This window comes from Zonotrichia leucophrys, unplaced genomic scaffold, assembly GCF_028769735.1.
Source record: "Zonotrichia leucophrys gambelii isolate GWCS_2022_RI unplaced genomic scaffold, RI_Zleu_2.0 Scaffold_44_408678, whole genome shotgun sequence".
In the NCBI taxonomy this organism is placed as follows: Eukaryota; Metazoa; Chordata; class Aves; order Passeriformes; family Passerellidae; genus Zonotrichia; species Zonotrichia leucophrys.
The window spans coordinates 355,049-363,436 of record NW_026992249.1 but is presented as its reverse complement, the minus strand read 5'-3'; the positions used below and the strand labels follow the sequence as shown (position 1 = coordinate 363,436).

General features: G+C 43.7%; 1 protein-coding gene across 6 annotated transcripts in view; it reads left to right on the top strand.

Annotated features, from left to right (window-relative positions):
* Nucleotides 1–3,904: 3,904 nt before the first annotated feature.
* Nucleotides 3,905–8,388, top strand: part of LOC135460424 (ubiquitin-associated protein 2-like) — a 211,888-nt gene continuing 207,404 nt past the window's right edge. For 5 of the 6 annotated variants that reach the window (XM_064737240.1, XM_064737241.1, XM_064737239.1 and 2 more), the window contains exon 1: nucleotides 3,905–3,992. The gene's annotated coding sequence lies outside the window, so the exon portion shown is untranslated. The remainder of the gene's footprint in view (nucleotides 3,993–8,388) is intronic. The other variant, XM_064737237.1, reaches the window with a different exon arrangement.

Below are 8,388 nucleotides of genomic sequence, written 5' to 3'. Positions count from 1 at the left end.
AGATCTAACAAAACAGATCTGGGATGTAACTGTAGGTGGAAACTGTTGTGGTTTGAATTTATGTTATTGATTCCTTGTTAAGTGGTTTATTCTGTTGTATCCCCATGTTCTCCCCAAGTTGGTTTACCCCTAGGTTTTACCCTCCCTCAAAGATCCTCATGTCATTCCCCGCCCCTTGTTCCTTGTTCCAGTTCTTTCCCTGCCTGTCAAGGCAACCTAGGCCCTTTTTGTTCCAGAACCTTCCCTGCCACTCTCACCTTGGGCCAATCCCTGACTACACCACCCCTTTGGAATTCCCGTATTCCTTGAAGCCTCATTGGCCCATGTGACCCCTCCCCTCCTACCCCAACTGGCCCCAGACACTTGATGCAATCCCCTCCTTCCTCCCCTGAGGATTCCCTATTGGTTAGCTGTTTGTATCCACCCCCTGAGTTGTATCTGTATAAAACCCCTTGGCCAATAGTGTTTAGTGCTTTTTCCTTCTGTTCCCTTTACTTGGAATAAACTCTTCCTTGTGGAACTTCAAGATGGAGAGCCTCTTCCTTTCTCCTTTGCCTGGTCCCTGTCATGGCTTGTATCTGGCACCGTAGAGCAAGTGGCTCTAAAGGTTCTGCCTCTGGTAAATCCCCATACCGAGGCAGTTCCCCACTCCTGGCGCAGCGCTGGAGTTCTAAGAGCTAGCCTGGGCTCCGGTGGGCTACGGCAGGAAACCTAATGTGGGAGCTAGGAAATGCAAATACTGTGATTCTTATGGTGGGGCAGATATTGTTGGTGGATTGTTAGGCCCAGGAAGCAAGCTGTATTTTGACCCACCAAATCATGATGAAAAATGGAAAAGCCCCTTTGCCAATGGAACCTGGATTTTGAAAAGGCATTGTTGGATTTGTGATGAACATGCTTTTGCAGGTTACCTCCAAACTGGTCAGGGATATATTATGTGGGGTATATTACACAATTGTTCTTTTTTTACTACAACAAGCTCAGGAAAATCAGATAGGAATCAAAGTATATGATCTATTAGCAGAAGTTAATGAAAAATTAAATTACTGAAATATCTGTTAGAAAATAGATGACAACGGAAAAGTAGTAAAACAGATTAAAAAAATTAAGAAAGCTCATGCATTGATGCCTTAATTTTAGCTTTCATATCTCTCAGATTCTGTGCTGCCTAGGTGTGTAGCTCTGAGCTCCATATTAAGTGTCAATAAGTTCTCTTCACAGGGTAGTTAGACAAAACAATCCTTTTCCAGCTTGAGACCAAGGACAACCGTTACAACTTTCAGGCCCAAAAAGCATAGACAACAGAGAACTGAAGAGAGAAAACAAAGAGGATGGAACGTCATAACCTGAAGCTGTAATTGGACAATTAACCCCAGTATGTAAATGGACCAAAACGTATAAAAGTGTGAAACCTCGTGACCGGTTGTCCTAGAGTGATGTTATGATGCATGTATCCCCATTCATGTGTTCTGTTTATGTTGGATATTATGTTCTGTGCCTTTAAGACTGGCTCTGAACAGTGAAAGTTTTGTTTGGGTTTTTCTTATCAGCCTGGCGGGACACAGAGGGCAGTACATAGGGCTGCTTTTGCTTTTTTTTTTTTTGCTTTTGCTTTTCGCTTTGCTCTTGCTTCTGCTTCGCTTCTGCTTGCTTTTTGCTTCTGCTCTTTAGCTAAACAGTCCAAATTTCTTCCTGGACTGTTTCTCCTCTCCTTTTTCCGACCATCTCGAACCTGCTCCGGACTGGGACCTGGAAACACTGAGAGTTTGCCCCTTATGGCCCGCAGCAGCTGCCCCAGCGCTGGAGGGACTGAGAATAGAGCGACCACCCCTGAGAGAGACTTTCTGAATTTGTCACCTTTTTCAGAGTGGTATCATCTGGTATTGTTCATTTTGTGTGCTGGAGGGTGCTGTGCCTGTTTAATAAACAGGTTCTTTCCACTTCTCTCTGAGGAATTCTTCCCGAACCGGTTGTGGGGAAGGGCTGTGTGGGTTTGCTTTCTGGAGGGGCCCCTTTGGAGATTCTCTACCAAATTTGCCCTAAACCAGGACACCGGTCATCCATTTTGTGACCATTTTGGGTCCATCTTGAGTGTAGCTCTGGCCAGGCTCTTGTTCTGCCCAAGGTGCATCCTTTTAAGGCCTTTTAATAAATACCTACTTTATTCTCTTAGCTCTGTCTAGTCTCTTTTCCAGGTCAGCCTTTTCAAGGCATCAGTTCCAGTCCAAACACAGAACACATGAGAAAAGATGGACATGTTTTCATGGACTATGGGTTGAACCAATGCTGTTTTTCCTCTTATGTGCGATAGCAACTCTAATCTTTTTACCGTGCATTATACCTTGTCTAGTGCTGTCGAAGGAAGGGGACCAGGACACCAGCTGGTTCATCACAGGTCCAGTTTATTGAAGAAAGCATCAAACACTTATACAGCAAATAATAAGCTTATGAATATTCTGTAAGCCAAGCAATCTATTGGCTAAACTATACCATTAACTCTTCCTCATTCCTTAGGGGTTACATCTCTCTTTTCTCATGTCTCTTTCACTATTTGTTATCATACTACAGCTAGGCCCAAGGATACGCTATCTAGCAGGTGCAAGACTTGGAATTAGTCACAGTTTTGTACTTTTCCAGTCTCTAGTCAGCTAAATTCCCAACATAGTGCAGCTCATTCAGCATGTGATCAAGGGGATGCAGTAGTAGCCATGCCTACTGATCCAGAAATGGCTACAAAAGGACAGAAAATGAGGTCACTGCAAATAATCACAAAAAAATATCTAGGAAGAAAAAAATTAAGACAATTATTTATAAAATAAGAAGAGGGGGGATTGAAAGGAATGAGAGGGATGTGTCTTTACAGATTGTGGGCCTGCTGGTAGATAAAGCTAGATTCTGATAGGTGAAAGAAGCAATGGGGGGGGACCACCAATTCCATAGCAATTCCACTAATTGACACAGACTGTTGCTCCCTCATGGCCATACTAAATTCTTGGACTTAGGGAAAAAGAAGGGGGGGAGGAACATTAGAAGAGGGTCTTAGGTATTAAGCGATTTGGAAAGTCGGTACCTCTCAAGTACCTCAGTCAATGGAGAAAAAGAGAGGGAAATCTGGCTGGAAAATTAGGATAAAAAGGAGGCTGTGTCCTCCAGCAATTTGAGAGACCCCCATGAGAAATGCCCCATGGCCTCTTCCTTTATTCAGATAAAGTTACAGGACTACTGTCTCTTTTTTGGACATAAATCTCTGACATCATGGATTAATTTTCCTGACAAACATAATCTGGCAATCTGCATGAGTTTTAATCTGTGATATGACTCCTGCCAAAATCCTGAGGGGCAGAAAATAAAGCCCACTTTTTAAAAGAAGTAAAGCCAAAAAACCTCAGAGCTCCTAGTTCAAAGTGCTCCTTTGACCAGTGAGAGGTACTGAACCATGATTCTGAACGTTCACCCTGTTCCTAAACCCATCCCACCATGGCCCAGGTTGCTCTCTAGGGTGCTCTTTGTCTCCCCGCAGCCTGACAGAGAGCTAAGGTGGGGCTGCCCATCCCCGCAGATGCCCTTCCCGGTCGGGCTCCGCCAACGCATCAACCCTCCACGGAGCAACCCTAGGAACGGCTGCGGCCTTCTCTCAGAGCCGTCCACGGAGTAGCCGGCAATGGCGACGAGCCAGTGCAGAGAAGACCCCTTCACGGAGATGCACCCTACACCCCCTCCCCTCAGCGCAGCTTTGAAGGGGTTTAGCCTACCCCTCCGCTGTGCGGGGGCGCTTGGGGGGACGGGCAAAGCCCTGGCTATATGCGTGTCAGGGCAGACAGAAGGGCTGGTGAGGAGTGAAGTGTCCGGAAGGGGAGAGTGTAATGTGATGTCACGTGATGTCGCGTGGTGGGGGAGAGGCCTCACGTGTGTGTGCGGAAGGAGGGGGAGCCAGGCAGGTGGTCACGTGACGGTGGTGAGTGCCACTGCTGCTTTGTGAGCACATTGGGCAGGTATCGCGTTAGGGGGGTCGGGGCTGTCTCCTGCGGGAGCGGAGGAGGGGGGGGGGGGGGAAACGGCTGGACGGGAATACGCGCGCATCTTCCCCTTTATTCGCTGCTTGCCCTGTGCGTGTGGTGGCTGCGGTGGACTTGCGCGCCCAAGGGAGGCCTAGTGCCCTTTCTCATCTTAACGGTCTGGGGGTGGCTGTTGGACCCTCAGCGGTCTGAGGCCCTGGGACGGGTCTGCCGCCTAGGGCTGGTTCCTCATTCTGGTGTGAGCTATTGTCCTGCGGCGGGTGTCTGCTAGGATCGCCCTTCCTCGCCGGGTTTTCTGCCCCTTCCCAGCTGCGGGGGCAATGAGGGTGGTGGCGTGAGGGGAGGTGGCTCTGCCCTACTTATGCTGGCGGTTGCCCGAGGGAAGCTTCGTCCTGTTCTAGATTACCACCTTTCCCCCTTCCTCCTGTTTTCTCAGGGACGCGGTTAGGAGCCGCTGAGTAGGCCGCGGGTGCGGGTAGTTCCTGCCCCAGTCCGGGTTCGTGTGGGGAGGGGAAGCCCACCTGGTGGGTGTCGGGAGAAGTGCGTTCATTTTCTGCCCATTTCTATTCTGGAGAGGAAGTCTTGCACCCCCTTCTCCATATTTCTCATCTCGTTATAGCTGGGTTGGGGGGGGGGGGTTCTCTCCTGGAGGATTTGTGCTTCTCCTGGTTCTTTGGCCTTGTGGGTGTGAAGAAAGGGCGGGGGGTGCAGTGGACCTTTCGGATAAGTGCATCTGGTGGAGGGAGGCATCTTTCGGTCTCTTTCTAATCTCGAGTTGGGCCAAAGGTGGGCTGGCATCATGGGAAGGGAACAAGTAGGTGAAAAACTATTGATTTGTGCCTTGTGTAGGGTATTAGTTTCATGTTTTCTTTATCTCCTTCCCCATTGCTGTCTCACTGGTGCGGTAGGGTAGCTGCGTTGCAGTCACAGCTACAGAATTCACTGACGGTAATGTATTGGCAGCAACACTAGGTTACTCGAGATTTCTGCTAACCATTTCTACTTGGTCTTTCCTCACCCCGACTATGTGTGCTTGTTGAGAATTGCAAGTCAGCGCAGGGCTTTATTATTGGACTGGCTTTTTTTCATTAAAAAAGAACAAAAAAAAAGAAAGTTCTTCTGTGTCTGCTATTGTTGCTGAAGAAAATTGTAGCAGAAAAGTGAGCGGGTAGAAACCCTTCTGCAAGAAACTGGATGTAGAAAGGGACCTGGTGCACCTTTGAGCTTGGTGCATTGACGTGTAGCTTGGTTACCTTCAAAAGGAACATGCGGTCTAGTGGAACAGAAACTTCTGGTTTGGTGTGGAGCTATGTAAGGGGAAGCTCATAAGGGTCAGCCTGCTTTGTCTCTAGCTACCAAGCAGTAATCGGCCCTTAGTAATCTCAATTTGAGTGAATACTGAATGCTTATAATACAGCAGCAGATCAAGGTGTGATAGCCTCTGGGGTAGTGGTGGTGCCTGGTAAAATGGAGAGGCTATTCTGGTGTGAGAGCAGCTGTTTTCAAGAAGAGAAATTGGAGCTGGATGTGAGGGGAGGGGAAGTAGCACTTGCCATTGAAGCAGAGCTCTTCACAACAAATGGTAGCAATTCAGCCTTCAGAGTCTTTACTTTTTAATATGAACTAGGGCCTTTTAGTAATTCCCTCAATATTGATACCTGGGCCGGATCTTTCTGTGGTGGTTTGATCTAACTTGTTTGAAGAATATATTTTTAACCTTACACTAGATAACTTGAAAGCAAGCAAGGCTAAATCATTTTGTAGCATTAATGATGTTTGGGACTCCTGGAAGGTTACACTGAGAAACTGGATTAACTAGTGTAAATCAATTTTGTAGAAAATGAGGCAGCTGTGTTTATGACCTCAGCAATTTAAAGGAGGTAGGGAGGAGTGGGAATGGGGCAAGCTCTGTTCCAGTTGCAGTTTTATCAGTATGTTGATTTTTTAAAAAGTGTTTATAGTAATAAAAACAAAGGCATGTAAATTCAGAAATTTAGACTGTTTCACTTGCATTGTTTTGGCCAGTCCTCAAAAAAGCTCCTGGTGCTATGAATTGCAAAAGAATTTGACAGTTCTGGAGGACTTTGGAGTTACTAACTCACCACTAAAATCTAAGGAAGCTAAGGGAAAACCCAAACAAAAAAAATCTTTGTTGTTATCAGGAATGTGTGTGTGGTTTTTGGTTGCTTCTTTTTTTTCGTGGTGTGTTGTTTTTTGTTTTGGTTTGGGGTTTTTTTGTTTGTTTTTAGTTTTTCCACTTTTTAAGCAACCTTTATAGAATTTAGGAGTAGACTTGTGGTGTTTTACATTTCTTTCATGGATTTCTGTGATGCTTTCCTCATAGAATGACATTTCTTGGTATGTTTTACATTTGTTGGTATCCTCCTAGTGATACTGATTGTAGCAGAATAGTATGCTGATTAATAGTGCTTGAGAAATTTATGTATCATGGACTGTTACTGTTCTGTTAATTATTACCATTGATTGCTAATGATAGTAATATTTAGTTGCAATTTAAGTGATGTTTAGTACCAGTACTTGAATAGGTACTTCATGAAAGACTAGGAATACAAACGAATATATTTTAATATTTTTTAAATTTTATCTTTGACTCTTATTTGGTTAAAGCACCTGAGCAGGATTCTGAAGACCTGTTTTCTGTGCCTGAGTTTGCAAAAGCCTCATTTGGCCTTGGTAAAAGAGAAGCCAAATGACTTATCCCCTTTGTAGCTGAAAATTAAAGAAATTTAGTGTTGTGTTTGTAGACTTCAAAATTATTGAATGGAAGGTGCTAAAGGAAATATGTATTGTTATTTTGCCGGAGCATTTTGTTGAATTCATAGTTGTTTTTCTCTAATACAATCTGCTTGTTTGTAGCCCATTAAGTCCTCTTTGCTTCTCAGAGACCTAGTTTTGACTTGTACTGTTTTTCATATAACTTTCCTAATCAGGATGAAAGGTGAAGTAGCTCATTTATGATTGCCTCAGGTTCATAATTTACAAATAATACAGGGGGTTTTTCTGTTTTGCTCTGACTTGAAAGTCCATACTCCTTAATTTTGGCCATCCAAATTGGGAATTTGTTGGAACTACCCATCTGCCTGGGGCTCCTGCAGGCTGTTTCAGGTGTGGTACCCTCAGCCCTTTTCTTCCCACTACTTTGCAATGCTGCAAAGAGTAAACAGTGACTAAAGACAGATTAGAGGTGATACAGTCTGATGCCTAAGATCTCATGGCTTTTTCAGCTTGCTTTTACTATAGCATAATTATTTTGCTGAGCATACTGTTTTATGTTCCCTCTAGACTAAAGCTTGTAATATAGCTTATGTGAACAACTTTGCTCAGCTCCCTTGGACTTGTTTCTACTCTCAGTTCTCTTGAATTTTTGGGTTTTTGTTTAGCTGTCTTTGTGAAAGCTGCAGGACACTGCGGCTTCTTTTGAAGGTAAAATTGCCAAGCTTTTTTCCCCTTCCTCCCTAGCTTATTAAATCAGTCCTCCAATAGATGAGCTTGGAGGAGTTCTTAACTTGAATGTGTGTAGCATTTTGCATTAAAAATGATGAAATGTTTTCCATATTGAGAGATCTTTGATCTTTCTCAAGACTTAAGGTTTGCTCAAAGTAATATTTATGTTGTAAACTTTATGGTTGGAGTGGGATTTTTTTTTGCTTTATTGTACAGGAAACACTGGTTATTACAGATCTGCAAAAGATGCAGATTCAGTGGAATTTGTGTTACGGGATCATTCACTATTTGAATCCAAAGTTAAATGGAGAAAACACAAACACTTTCTTAACCTCTAGATTTAAATTATTAGGTTGTACTTTTTTTGACCTGGTTTAATGGGGGGGGAGTCCATCTTAATCTGTTAGGCAGCCCTGTGGTTGAAGGAGTAAAATTTAAATTCAGTAGCCATGATCATATTCCTAAACATTTTTAATGATGAGCTCTAGAGAGAGGAAGTTTTTCTGCAATTTTATTCTGTGTGGTATAGGCTTCATCTAGAACATTTTAGTTGTATTTCTTATGATTAAAATACTGTTCCTGGAAGTAGGATGATGTTTTAGAGACCATATTGAGATTGCTTTTGAGCAAAGAAAATGAATTATTATTTGCAACTGTATTTGAGCAAAGAAAATAATTTATTTTCAACTGTATTTATTTTGTTAAGTGTTTTGAGGATGATGGATATAATAATATAGAATGAAGCATATGGCTTCTGAAAACTCTTTTGTTTCCTCTATTTGGTTTCAAATGTTAACCGAATTGTGGTTTTTTATCATAAAATACTTGTGCCCATTGCCTCTGGTCCTGTCACTGGGTACTGCTGAAAAGAGCCTGGCTCTGTTTTTGTACCTTCCCTTCAGGTATT